This window comes from Mesoplodon mirus, assembly GCF_964341445.2.
Source record: "Mesoplodon mirus genome assembly, chromosome: 2".
Lineage (NCBI taxonomy): Eukaryota > Metazoa > Chordata > Mammalia > Artiodactyla > Ziphiidae > Mesoplodon > Mesoplodon mirus.
Window position 1 is genome coordinate 145414350 of NC_138977.1, and position 14896 is coordinate 145429245.

Consider the following 14896-nt stretch of genomic DNA (forward strand, 5'->3'; position numbering starts at 1 on the left):
ATAAGGTTTATTCTAGGAATTTAAACGTGATTCTATATTTATTCTTTCAATAAATATTTGGGAAGCTGTGCAGAAAAGAGTTAACGCAGCAATATTTATAACAGCTGAAAGATGGAAAAACAACCCAAATGTTCAACTAAAGAATGAATAAAATACGGTGTATGTGTGTGTGTGTGTGTACACACACACACACAATGGACTATTATTCAGCCATAAAAAGAAACGAAGTACTTAAACATGCTACAACATAAACACTGAAAACATTTTGATAATTGAAAGTCAGTCACAAAAGACCACACACTGTAAGATTCCATTCATACAAAATGTCCAAAAGAGAGAAATCTAGAGACAGATAGTAGATAAGTGGTTGCTTAGACTGGAAAAGTCGGGGCTATGGAGAACGAGTGGGGATGGGCACAGAAAGTGATAGCTAAAGTGTACTCAGATTCTTTTTTTTCCTTCCAGTTTTATTGATACAACTGTCACATGCACTGTGTAAGTTTAACATGTACAGCATAAAGATCTGACTTACATACATTATGAAATGATTATCACAATAAGTTTAGTGAACATCCATCATCAAATATAGATACACAGTTAAAGAAGTAGGAAAAAAAGATTTTCCTTGTGATGAGAACTCTTAGGATTTACTCTAACAACTTTTATATATAACAAACAGCAGCGTTAATTCTATTTATCGTGTTGTGCATTACATCGCTAGTTCTTAGTTATCTTATAACTAGGAGTCTGTACCTTTTGACAGCCTTCATCCAGTTTCCCCACTCCCCCCACCCCCTACCTCTGGTAACCACAAATCTGCTCTTTGTCTATTGAGTTTATGTTTGTTCATTTTTGAAGTATAACTGACTTACAACATTATGTTAGTGCCTGTTACACAACAAAGTTATTTGGTATTTCTATACATTTCAAAAAAAGTTACAATATGTCACCTTACAAAGATATTACATAGCTATTGACTATATTTCCGACACTGTACATTTCATACCCATGACTCATTTATTTTGCAAGTGGAAGTTGGCACCTCTTAAGCTCCCTCACTTACTTCTTTTCTTCCTTCAACCCTCTGCCCTCTGGCAACTACCTGTTTGTTCTTTATATCCATAACTCTGCTTCTGTTTTGCTATGTATGTTCATTTGTTTTGTTTTTCAGAGTCCACATATAAGTGAAATCATACAGTATTTGTTTTTCTATGTCTGATTTATTTCACTGAGCATAATGCTCTCTAGGTCCATCCAAGTTGTCACAAATGGCAAGATTTCATTTTTTATGGCTGAATAATATCCCACTGTATGTATATAAATATATGTAACACCTCTTCTTTATCCATTCATCTACAGTGGGCACTTGGGTTGCTTCCTTATCTTGGCTATTGTAAAGAATGCTGCAATAAACATAGGGGTGCATACATCTTTTCAAAATAGTGTTTTTGTTTTCTTCAGGAGTGGAATTGCTGGATCATATGGCAGTTCTTTTTTTCTTTTTCTTTTTTTTTGGCAGCTCTATTTTTAATTTCTTGAGGAATCTCCATATTACTTTCCACAGTGGCTGACCAATTTACATCCTTACCAATAGTGCATGAGGGTTCCCTTCTCTCCACATCCTCACCAACACTTGTTATCTGTTGTTTTTTTTAATGACAGCTATTCTGACAGGTGTGAGGTGATATCTCATTGTGCTTCTGATTTGCATTTCTCTGATGATTAGTGATATTAAGCATCTTTTCATGTGCCTGTTGGCCATCTGTCTGTCTTCTCTGAAAAAATGTCTATCCAGATCCTCTGCTCATTTTTTAATTAGGTTGTTTTTCAGATGTTGTGTTGTATGAGTTCTTTGTATACTTTGGATATTAACCCTTTATCAGATATATCACTTGCAAATATCTTCTCTCATTCAGGAAGTAGCCTTTTCCTTTTGTTGAGAGTTTCCTTCACTGTGCAAAAGCTTTTTAGTTTGATGTAGTCTCATTTGTTTATTTTTACTTTTGTTTGCCTTACCTGTGGAGACATATCCCCCAAAATATTACTAAGACTGATGTCAAAGAGAGTATTGCCTATGTATTCCTCCAGAATTTATGCTTTCAGGTCTTATATTTAAATCTTCAATTCACTTTGAATTTATACTTGTGCATGGTGTGACAGGTTAATCCAGTTTGATTCTTTTGCATGTAGCTGTCCAGTTTTCCCAGGACCATTTATTGAAGATGTTGTCTTTTCCCCTGTATATTCTTGCTTCCTTTGTGGTAGATCAATTGCCCATATGAGTGTGGGTTCACTTATGGGCTATTTTGTTCCATTGATCTACGTGTCTGTTTTTCCACCAGTATCATACTGTTTTGATGACTGTAGCTGTGCAGTATAGTTTGAGGTAAGGGAACATGATATGTCGAGCTTTGTTCTTCTTTCTCAAGAATGTTTCAGCTATTCAAGGTCTTTGTGCTTCTATACAAATTTTAGAACTATTTGTTCTAGTTCTGTGAAAAATACCATTAGTATTTTGATAGGGTTTGCACTGAATATATAGACTGCCTATATAGGATCATTTTAATATTAATTATTCCAATCCATGAACACAGTGTATCTTTCCATCTGTTTGTATTGTCTTCAATTTATGTCATCAGTGACTTATAATTTTCCAAGTACAGGTCTTTTCCCTCCATAGTTAGATCTATTCCTAGGTATTTTATTCTTTTGGACGCAATTGTAAATGGGACTGTTTTCTTAATTTCTCTTTCTGATAGTTCATTGTTAGTGTATAGAAATGCAACAAATTTCTCCATATTAATTTTGTATCCTGAAACTTTAATAAATTCTTTGATGTGCTCTAGTAGTTTTTGGTGGCATCTTGAGGATTTTCTATGTATAGTATCATTTCATCTGCAAACAGTGACAGTTTTACTTCTTCCTTTCCAATCTGCATTCCTTTTATTTTTTTTCTCATCTGATTGCTGTGGCTAGGACTTCCAATACTATGTTGAATCAAAGTGGCGGGAATAGACATTCTTATCTTGTTCCTGATCTTAGAGGAAATGCTTTCAGCTTTTCACTGTTACGTGAAATGTTTTCTGTGAACTTGTCATACATAGCATTTATTATGTTGAGGTAGGTTCCTCTATACCCAAATTGTTGAGAAATTTTATAATGAATGGATATTGAATTTTGTCAAAAGCTTTATCTGCATCTACTGAGACAAACATATGATTTTTATTGTTCAATTTGCTAATGGGGAAATCACACTGATTTGCAGATACTGAACCATCCTTGCATACCTGGGATAAATCCCAATTGACAATGACATATGACCTTTTTAATGTATTGTTGAAATCAGTTTGCTTATGTTTTGTTAAGGATTTTTGTGTCTATGTTCATCAGTGATATTGGTCAGCAGTCTTTTTTTTGTGACATCTTTGTCTGCTCTTGTTATCAGGGTGATCCTGGCCTCGTAAAATGAGTTTGGAAGTGTTCCCCTCTCTTCAATATTTTGAATAGTTTGAAAAGAATAGATGTTAACTCTTCTTTATGTGTTCGGTAGAATTCACCTGAGGCCATTTGGTCCTGGACTTTCATTTTGGGGGAGTTGTTTAATTACTGATCCAATTTCTTTACCAGTAATTGGTCTGCTTATATTTTCTATTTTTTCCTGGTTCAGTCTTTGGAGGGTGTACATTTGTAGAAATTTGTCCATTTCTTTTAGGCTGCCCATTTTATTGGTGTATAGCTGTTCATAGTAATCTCTTAGGATCCTTTTTATATCTGTGGTATTGATCATAACTTCTCCTTTTTCATTTCTGATTTTATTGATTTGGGTCCTCTCCTCTTTTTTCTTGATGATTCTGGCTATTGGTTTATTAGTTTTGTTTATCCTTTCAAAGTACCGGCTCTTAATTTTATTAATCTTTTCTAGTGCTTTTTTTAAAGTCTCTATTTCACTTATTTCTGCTCTGACCTTTATGACTTGTTTCCTTCTACTAACTTTGGGTTTTGTTTGTTCTTCTTTCTTTAGTTCCTTTAGGTGTAGGGTTAGGTTGTTTGAGATTTTTCCTCTTTCCTGAGGTAAGCTTGTATCACAATAAACCCTTCTGAGAACTGTTTTTCCTGTGTCCCAGAGGTTTTGGATTGTTGTGTTTTCATTTTCATTTGTGTCTAGGTATTTTTTAATGTCCTCTTTGATTTCTTTAGTGATCCATTGGTTGTTTAGCCTCCACATGTTTCTGGGGGTTTTTTGTAGTTTTTTTCTTGTAGTTGATTTCTAGTCTCACAGAGTTGTGGTCAGAAAAGATGGTTGATATGATTTCAATTTTCTTAAATCTACCACAGCTTGTTTTATGGCCTAGCATGTGATCTACCCTGAAGAATGTTCTGTGTGCTCTTGAAATAGCTCTAACGACCAGAAGGGAGTGCGCTGTTGTGGTGGGCTGACTATTGTGGGCGGTCTAGTAGGCATGGCTGGCTGCCATTCTGATTGACTGCCAGGCACTGTTTTGTGTGGAGACTGACAGCTGCTGGTGGGTGGGGCCAGTTCACAAGGCTGCTGGCTGTGGGGCCTGGGGTGGAGGCGGTCCTGTAACTATTGCTGCCCCACTGGTGGGTGGAACCAGGTTTTGGAGTGGGTGGCTGCAGGAGTGGGGGATCTTCATTCTAGAGTCAGCCTGCTGGTGGATGGGGCTAATTCCTGACACAGCTGTCTGCAGGGTCCATGGTGTCCCAAAGCTGTTGCCAGCCCACTGGTGAGGGGAGCTGGATCCTGGGGCAGCTGGCTGAGGGGTCCAACATGTCTCCAATCTGGTGGCGAGCTGCTGGTGGGGTGGGGCCAGGCCTAGCAGATCCCAGGCTAGCTCAAGCTCACTGGAGGACAGAGCTGAGTTCCCAGGTCTCTGGCTGCAGGGCCCTAGGGGATCTTGGAATTGGTGTGGGCATGCTGTTGAGCAGAGCCCGTTCCTGACACAGTTGGCTGTGGGGTCTGGTGTATCCCAAAGCTAATGTTAGCCTACCAGTGGGTGAGGCCAGATCCCAAGATGGCTGGCTGGGGGGCTGTGTTGGTCCTGGGGCTGGTGTCTGCCCACAGATGGGTGGGGCCAGGGCCCAGGGGTTCCTAGGCCTGGTTCCTGCCCAGTGACTGGTAGGTAAGGGCAGATCCTGGAGCTAGTGCTGCCCCACTGGTGAGTGGAGCCAGGTCCTGGGGCCTGGCTACAGGCTCCTGGAGCTGGTGTTTTGGCCTGCTGGTGGGTGGGACTGAGGCCCAGGGGATCCCAGGGTTAGTGCTGGCCCACTCTTGGGTGGAGTTCTAAGGTCCCTGGCTGTGGGGTCCTGGGGCTAGTGCCAGCACACCAGTGTGTGGAGCTGGGTCCTACAGTGGCTGTGGGCTCATAAGATCTTAGAGCAGCAGTCCTGCTGGTGGGTAGGGCTGAGCCTCAGGCCACCTAGTTTCTGGGCCTGAGGCATCCTAGTATTTGTGCTGACAGGCCAGTGGGCCTGGCTGGGTCCCAGCACTAATAAGCTAGAGAAAAGAGTCCAAAATGATGCTTGCCAGCACCAATGTCCACCTGGTAGAATGAGCTCCCAAAAATGGTGCCACCACTGTCTATGGCCAGGACAAGCCCCAGCTACCTTCGGTCTCTCCAGAAACACCTCCAAGATCAGCAACTCAGACTGACCCAGGGTCCTTTTTAAATTACTGCTTACCCTGGGTCCTAGAGCATGTAAGATTTTGTATGTACCCTTTAGGAATGGAGGCTCTATTTCCCACAGCCCTCTGACTCTCTAGAAAGTAAGCACCACTGGCCTTCAAAGTCAAATGTTCTGGGGTCTCATCTTCCCAGTGCAGGACCCCCAGGCTGCGGAGCTCAATGTGGGGTATGGACCACTCACTCCTTGGGGAGAACCTCTGCAGTTGTAGTTATCCTCCCATTTATGGGTGTCTAACCTGGGGTTATGGGTCTTTACTATACTGCATCTCCACCCTCTTACCTGTCTCGTGTATATCTTTAGTTGTAGAAGGTATTTTCTGCTAGCCTTGTGGTTTTACTCACCAATAGTTTCTCTGTAAATATTTGTAATTTTGGTGTATTCATGGGAAGAGGTGAGCTCAGGGTCTTCTTACTCTTCAACCCTTGGCCACTCCCCCAGTATCATACTGTTTTGATTACTATGGCTTTGTAGTACAGTGTGAAATCAGGAAGTGTGATGCCTCCAGTTTTGTTTTTCTTTCTTAGGATAGCTTTGGGTCTTTTGTGGTTCCCTACAAATTTTAGAAGTGGTTTTTCTCTTTCTGTGAAAAATATCATGGGAATTTTATAGGAAATGCACTGTATTTATAGATGGTTTTTGGTAGTATAGACATTTTAACAATATTAATTCTGCCAATCCATGAACATGGGGTATCTCCATTTCTTTGTTTGGCGTCAATTTCTTTCATCAACATCTTATAGTTTTTAGTGTACAGATCTTTTACATCCTTGGTGAAATTTATTCTTAAGTATTTTATTGTTTTTAATGCTATTATAAATGGGACTGTTTTAGATCTTTCTTTTTCGGACAATTCATTGTTAGTGCATAGAAATGTAACAAATTTCTGTATGTTGATTTTGTATCCTGCAACTTTACTGAATTTATTTTTTAGTTCTTAAAGTTTTTTGGTGGTTTTTAGAATTTCCTATATACAATATTGTGTCATCTGTAAACAGAGAAACTTTACTTCTTTCTCTGATGTAGATGCCTGTTTACTTCTTTTTCTCCCCTAACTGCCCTGTCTATAACTTCCAGTATTATGTGGAATAGGAGTGGTGAGAGTGGGCACCCTCATCTTCCTGATCTTAGAGGAAAAGCTTTGGAGTTGAGTCTGATGTTAGCTGTGGGCTTAAAAATACGGCCTTTATTATGTTGAAGTATGTTGCCTCTATGCCCACTTTGTTGAGAACTTTTATATTGAAAGTAAGTTGAACTTTGCTAAATGCTGTTTCTGCATCTATTGAGATACTCATATGATTTTTAACTTTCCTTCTATTAACGTGGTATATCACACTTATTGATTGTGCAAATGTTGAGCCACTCTTGCATCCCAGAGATCAATCCCACTCGATCATGGTGATGGATCCTTTTAATGTGCTATTGAATTTGGTTTGCTAATATTTTATTGAGAATTTTTGCATCTATATTCATCAGCAATATTGGCCTATTGTTTTCTTCTCTTATAGTGTCCTTATTTACCTTTGGAATCAGTGTAAAGCTGGCCTTGTAAATGAGTTTGGAAGTATTCCCTCCTCTTCATTTAACTGGAAAAGTTTGAGAAGGATTGACAATTTTATCTTATGCAAGTATTTCAAATTTATGATTTAAAATTTTGAATTTGAACTTGAAAATGTGCCAGGAGTTTGAAAGGGAAAAAAAAAGAAAAAGGAGAGAAAGAAAATCACTGCTGCTTTCTTATGAATCAGTGCTTTACCAGTAATAAGTTAACCCCAAAAAGCAAGATTCCAGGGCTTCTTTCCTTCGTTACCCTAGATACTAACTCCATTTTCTTCCCCCAAATTTTAAGCCCAGTACCTTAAATAATTAGGAAATCTACAGCACACTAAGGTCTTTAGTTGGGGTAAATTTCTTTCCCTATTTTTAAAATGGAGAGGACTAGGCTACATAGAATTTATTCAAATTCTAACAAACAGTGATTTGATTAGGCTACTAGAACAGTCTAGGTAAATGGTAATAGTAGCTTAAATTGAACTCATTTTATGGTTAAATTGTGTGTCCCCACACACACACACCAAGAAGAAAAAAAAAAGATATTTTGAAGACCTAACCTCTAGAACCTCTGGACATGACCTCATTTGGAAACAGGGTTTTTGCAGATGTAATTAGATTATGAAGAGGTCATTAGGATGAGGCCTAATCCAATAGACTAGCAGAAGTCATTAGAAGAAGAGACACACACAGAGAGAGAATACCATGTGAAGATGACAGGCAGAGGTTAGAATGATACAGTTACAAGTCAAGGAAAACCAAGAATTGATAGCCACCACTGGAAGCTAGAAAGCAGCAAGGAAGGATTCTATGCAGAGCCCTGAGAAGGAACCAATCCTGCCAACTCCTTGATTTTGCACTTCCAGCCTCCAGAACTGTGAGAGAATAAATTTCTATTGTTTTAAGCCATCTGGTTTGTGGTAATTTGTGACAGGAACCCTAGGAAACTAACACAATAGCTGATAAAGATATTGGGTTTTGATTATAAAATAGTATTTGTTTTTTATATAGATATCTAAAATACATATAAATACTGCATAAAGGAAATTAGAAATACCTACAGTCTATGTATAGTAGGATAGAATAGTAGTATAGTAGTACAGAATAACTGTTAATAAAGCAATTGAAATTATTCTTAATAGTACCCTGCCCCAGCCATCAAACTGTAAAGTGAAATTTCATTTTAATATCTTTTCACAAATAAGCAATACAGCTACTCAAGGACACACTTAAGACTTTTCACTGATGTATTACAACTGTTCATCTTACTAGTAAAAGTATTTAAGGCTTTATTTTAGATAACTAGATTGCAAGCTATCTATAGATATACAGATACATATACCTATATATAAATATGTAGCAAGTTAAAGCAATAAAAAATCTCATTCGTTATAGAGCTATCTCATTTTTATAAAGTTGAAGGATTACAGTAAGAAAGATAATTGAAGAATAGATGTCCTTTGATAGAGAAAACCACTGTCACTCTACAAATAGAGGAATTGGAGAAGACTATACTAGAATATTTTAAAAACAAACACAGAAAATAAAACTAACGTAATAAGGACAATCTATACCACCACCACTAAAAACAGCAAATTTTAAGTAATTTTCAATGTTTTGTACTTTTTTTGCTCAGTTTCTTTGTGTACAATAAAGAACTGTGCTTTATTTCTTCTGGCTTTTACTAATCACAAGTTTTCACTGGTAACTAATTAGAGAAAAACAAAAGTGCATGTGTATCCAGGACACAGAGTATGAACATTAAAGGCAATGGCTTATGGCAATCTGCTTTAAGACATCATCTTCAGAAGAAAAGCATGCCAAAGCAGGCATAACCTAACATTCCTTTGACTTGACAAAGCCCCAAACTGAACTCTTGCTTTACCTATATCTTCTTCCCCACCTTAGCTGATAGTAACTTCATCATTCCAGCTGCTCAGAAGAAATATCTTGGTATCATCTTTGACTCCTCTTTCTTGCATATCTCAGTCAGAATGTGACCAATTCTCACCACCTCCACTTCTACTATTCTGGTCTTAGCCATCATCAGCTCTTCCCAGGATTGCCAGAACAGACTCCTAACTATCTCCTAGCTTCTACCCTTACCCCTTACAGTCTATCCCCAAGATTAGACCAAGAAATCCTTCTAAAATTAAATCATAAAGTCAGCCCTCTGCTCAAAACCTTGTAATGGGTCCTTATTAATTCAGATTAAAACCCAAAAAGTCTCTATAATGGGCTGCAAAGCCCATACTACCTGCTAAAAGTAAAAAACGCTTTATTCTATACTCTCACACCACTTTTGAGCCCAGATGTGTGGGTTTTTACACAACAAGCAATTCTCTAATTCTCAGCAGAAATTACAATTTAATTCAATTTGACATTACTAGAGTTAGGGTCAGATTCCACAAGGCAAGGGCTCAGTCCCACTAGACTGACCACCCCCCCACCTTCAGACACCAACCACAAGTCCCAAGTTGTCATCTGTACTTCTGATCAATAACCAATAAGTTAGGGGGTCCCACCGACCTCTTCCATGGATTCAATTCACTTGCTAGCACAGCTCTGGAAAATAGCTTACTTGAGTAGATTTCAAGTTTATTATAAAAGGATACAACTCAGGAACAGCCAGATGGAAGACGTGCATAGGGCAAAGTATGTGGGAAGGGGAGCTTCCATGCCCTCTCAACAAATGCCACCCTCCCAGCACCTCCACAAGTTCCCCAACCCAAAAGCTCTCTGAACCCCTTCAGTTAGGACTTTTTATGGAGGCTTCATTACGTAGGCATGCTTGATTAAATATCTGGCCATTAGTGAGTAGCTCAATCTCCACCTCTCCCATCCCTGAAGGGGTGGGGGGGAAGGGGGCTGAAAGTTCCAATCCTCTAATCACATGGTTGGTTTCCTGGCAATAAGTTCCCACCTTGAGGCTAACCTCCAGCCACCAGTCATCTCATTAGCACACAGAAAACATTTATCACTTTGTAGATTCCAAGAGTTTTAGGAGTTGTGTGCCAGGAAACAGCCAGATACCAAATATATATTTCTTATTATGTAACACCTGTCCATCTTCTCACCTCTAACTTCATCTCTAACTACTTTCCCTTTACATTGTCCTTTTCAGCTTCATGGGCCACCCTGAAAACTCCTGCTCTAAAGCCTTTACACTATCTATTCCTCTGCCTGGAATACACTTCCCCTTGATACCCACAGGGCTTCTCCTTGGCTCACTGCATGATTGCTGTGCTCAAAAATCACCTTCTATATGAGGCCTATACTTATTTAAAATTGCAACCCACTCCACGTTCCCAATTCCCCTTTCCCTGCTCTATATTTTCTTTTCTCCTTGGCATTCTTCGCCAACTAATATAGTATACGATTGACTTATTATTTTTATTATTGTTTATTATTGTTTCTCCTCCCAATCCTCTTAGAATATAAAGTGAATTCCAAGCATCTAGAACAATGCATAGTATATGGTAGGTAGTTATTAAATACTTATTGAATGAAGCTCAGGAAATAAAGTGAAACCTCAATCAACAAACCCTCTGAAATCAACAAAGATGACCTAGGCACTAAGGGTACAGGACAATTTCCTATCACCTCGCAGCTAGGTTAGTGTCAGTACTATACTGATAAGGAGGTAAGATTATCTCAGGCCTATACAGCAGCACCTTATAGGAGGAAAAATCTTCCAGGGTTCAAACAGCCTGCTCACCTAAAAACAGGGAGGGCCATCATTAGAGGGGCAGGAGCTTATTATGCAGGCTGAGAAGTTTAGAAGAAGCCAAAGCACAAAGTACCTGGTAAACAAAGAATGCCCTGATGGGTTCTTGACAAGGATGGAATCCATGTTTTGAAACTGACCTCATGGTTCCCAATTATTCTACCTCTGAAAAGCTTCTGCCAACAAAGCACATTACTCAACTACTCAATCATTAAAAGCAGATGAGTTCCATCATCTGTAATCATAATCTATATAAAAAGGTTCACAGAATTATTTTAAGGATCATCAACCATGTATAAAATACCTAATAAATGCCCCAAACGTAGCAGGCACTAGGTAAAGGCAAGCTAATTATAATGACAGCAAAAACACAATCTTTGATATAAAATGATTTTTTAACAATATAAATACACATTTGAAGAAAAAGTAAAAGCTGTATTATGATATTTTATACCCCATTTTATTATTTCTCCATTTCCTTAAACTGACATATCAATCTTGACTAAAGCCTAAATCCAGATTAGTGGCATCAGATAAACTGTACAATAAAGTATTAATTTCTAAATTTTAAAATCTATTAATAAGTCATTCTTAGTAGGAAAAAAGCACATTCATTTATAGAACTATCCTACTTTAAGAAAATTTAAAATATGAAAAATTCTAATTTACAAAAAAATGTTTGGGAATGATTCACTTTACAAGTGGATTCACCATAGTATTATTTTAAACATTCATTTACAAGCTGTTTGGGCTAGAGAAAGAGAAATGAGTTACAATATTAGAAGGCAATGCATCAGAAATAAAGGGAAAGCAACTCTGAAATAACAATGTAAGCAACAGAGAAGATTTAATTTAGAAAAATTCAACCTACGTACAACTTTTCAGAAAAATAATTCAAAACTTCCTTAATGATGATTTTAATTCATAAGTAACACAACAATCCATCCAGTCATAAACAATAACTAGAGCACCCAAAATGCCCCTTGACATTGCTCACATCATGTCTCTGGGTCATAAGAATGCTCCCCACACCTGCGTTACCAACCCTTGTGCTGTCCATCCAGTATTCTCCTTACACTTAAGATGCAATACACATATCATCTTCATTCCCTTAGTTTTTCCCTCTTCCCTCTATAGCGACACAATATAAATCTTTAACAATGAGATGTAAAAAATACAGTGGTAAGCAAAAATGAAGATAATTCACAGGTGTGGTATAGATGACTGAGAAGCTGGAAGAGAAGGGAAGCAGCACCTTGCAAAAGCAAGGGTGTAAGAAAAAGACTATTTTATCTTTGGAAACTCAATGCAGTTGGGGGAGGATTGGGAATAGCCAAAGACAAGGCTTAGGAAAGGTAGAACTCTTATTTCTGACTACTTCAACATTGTCTTATTAATTTTCCAATCTCTAGTGCCTAGCATACAACAATAGGTCAATAAATATTTACTAAATAAATTTGCTAGCTTGGAAAAGCACAAAAAGTAAGTTAAAAAAAAAAAACCTTCCAAATTCCAAAGGAAAAGTATTTCTTCAAACTGCTTTTTGAAGGTCAATATTTGTAAAAATAGAAGACTAAAAGACTAATGTAATTATTTCCAAGTTAATTTAAAAATACTACAACAGCTCAGATAACTGACTTTATTCATTAAAACAGCTAAGATATTGAAATATGATTTATGTTGTATAACATTTTATTTTCTGATGAATTACAAATATATGAAGCAACTTTTCTGAAGTGACTCATCTAAAACAAAATTTCTTCAACCATATGCAATGGTTTGTGGCACTCTGGGGTATGTCATGGACACCTTTGATGGCCTAATGAAGCCTATGGATACCTTAGAATGTCTGTAAAGCACAAAGTAAAATTCATGGGACTAAAATTAAAAGGGAAGAAAAAAAAAGAATGTATATGATTCCAAAGAAAAACAATTACATTAAAATTCAGTCCTAACCACAGACCACAGTTCTAATCATGTACCCTTAGTTTATAAAAGAACTGCTGATAGAGGATATGGATTAACTTGGAAAAGCAAAGAACAAATACTTCTGCCTAAATATTCTATATATGTAGTATTCCTATTATTTAAAGAAAATAACTAGCTAAGATTAGGATATTAAATAGTTATTTAAAGTTTAAATAACCTCTGAAGATTTTATCTGCGGTAGAACATTTCCTGTTCCTATTGTGTGCATATACTGTAATGCAAAATTTTCTAAAATCGTTACATCTGTACAAAATTAATAATACATTAATGCTACATATGTATCATCACTAATTTGTAGCTGTCTCTCCAAATATGAAATAAATTAGCACACTTCCTCCTTTAATCCAAGAGCTCATGAGCAACAGTAGGCTATACTGACAATCTTTTGAGCCCAAACACATCTAGCACACCCTGTGTTCAAAATACTTCCAGATGAAATATCTAAGTTACCTTACTGTAGGGTGCCTTAGGGCCTATAATTAAGAAAAACCTTATAGTTAAAGCTGTCAAATACCAAGATCTGCTAAGTATTTTAGTAACTAAACATCCTTGAAGGATAGCTCAATCTACCACTTTATAGATTTCAAACATATTTTTGGAAAATTGTAGGGTAAAAAATGTCCTTTCTAGCATGATAGGTGAGTTCCAAACAGTTCCAGCAGGGAAAATAACTGTGATTTTGACTTTTGAATGTGTACACTACCTTAAAACAGAATTTTCATCTTTAAACTCTTTGTCTTGCTAAAACAAACTCCTAAACCATTATCCCAAAATTGTATTTGATACTACACAGTTTAAAATAAACATTTGACACTAAATAATAGAAAAGATCTTGACCCACAGTACATATTAAAACCGTAAGTTTTGTGATTTTTTCTTTTTTTTAAGAAAAAGAAAACTAGGTGAAAAATAGTGCCCTTCCACCATTAAAATTGCTTCCTCTGTAAAAACTACTTTTTCGTGTCTTCTAAAGAAAATAATATTAATGAATGACTGTTGGTGTCATGAACTATATGGTGTCATATAGTTCATATAGTCATATAGTTTCATGAACTATATGCAATCTACATACATTTATAAAAAGGTTTTTTTAGTTAATAGGGAAAAGGAAAGATCTGTTCTTGGTTGCTTATTTTTCGAACTGTAGTAAAAAATACACTAACTACCAGTGAGTTGAGTTGAATAAATCACCATCATGATTTATCACCAGTAATCATGAACCTAAACAAATTGTCCAAAGAGCTCTTTTTTTTTTTTTTTTTTTTTTCGGTATGCGGGCCTCTCACTGTTGTGGCCTCTCCCATTGCGGAGCACAGGCTCCGGACGCACAGGCTCAGCGGCCATGCCTCACGGGCCCAGCCGCTCCGCGGCATGTGGGATCTTCCCAGACCGAGGCACGAACCCGTGTCCCCTGCATCGGCAGGCGGACTCTCAACCACTGCGCCACCAGGGAAGCCCCAAAGAGCTCATTTTTAAAACGTCTAAAATGTAAAATAAAAACAAAAACCTTGTTTTTTCAGAACATAATTAACTCCTACTTACAGTGAGTTTGTCTATTTGGAATTATGACAATGGTAGATAAATCATATATTCTGATTTTGCAAAATAAGTTTCGTTTGTTTTAGTTTCTCTTTACAAGATTAAGGATTTATGCCTAGACCATCATCATGGAACTGAAAAGACATAGAAAATTAAACTAACAAGAAGTATTAACTTAGCCAAAAGTTCATTTCAATCAGAATTTTGTTAGCAATTTCTCCTCCTTTTAAATATTGAGAATTAACAACGCTTTTCTTTAAAGAACAGAACTAAGAGTGAATCAGACCCTAATCACAAAGACCCTGCTAAATTTAAACATCCCTCAGAAATAGCCTTGAAAACTCCTTGCAAAAAAAATACATATTTTTTTCCAGATGAGAAAACATC

At 37.2% G+C, this 14896-nt stretch overlaps 1 protein-coding gene across 2 annotated transcripts in view; it reads right to left on the reverse strand.

Moving 5' to 3' along the window:
• The window catches only part of USP53 (ubiquitin specific peptidase 53), a 70114-nt gene that overhangs the window by 54207 nt on the left and 1011 nt on the right, over nucleotides 1-14896 (reverse strand). The gene's annotated exons all lie outside the window — the stretch shown is intronic.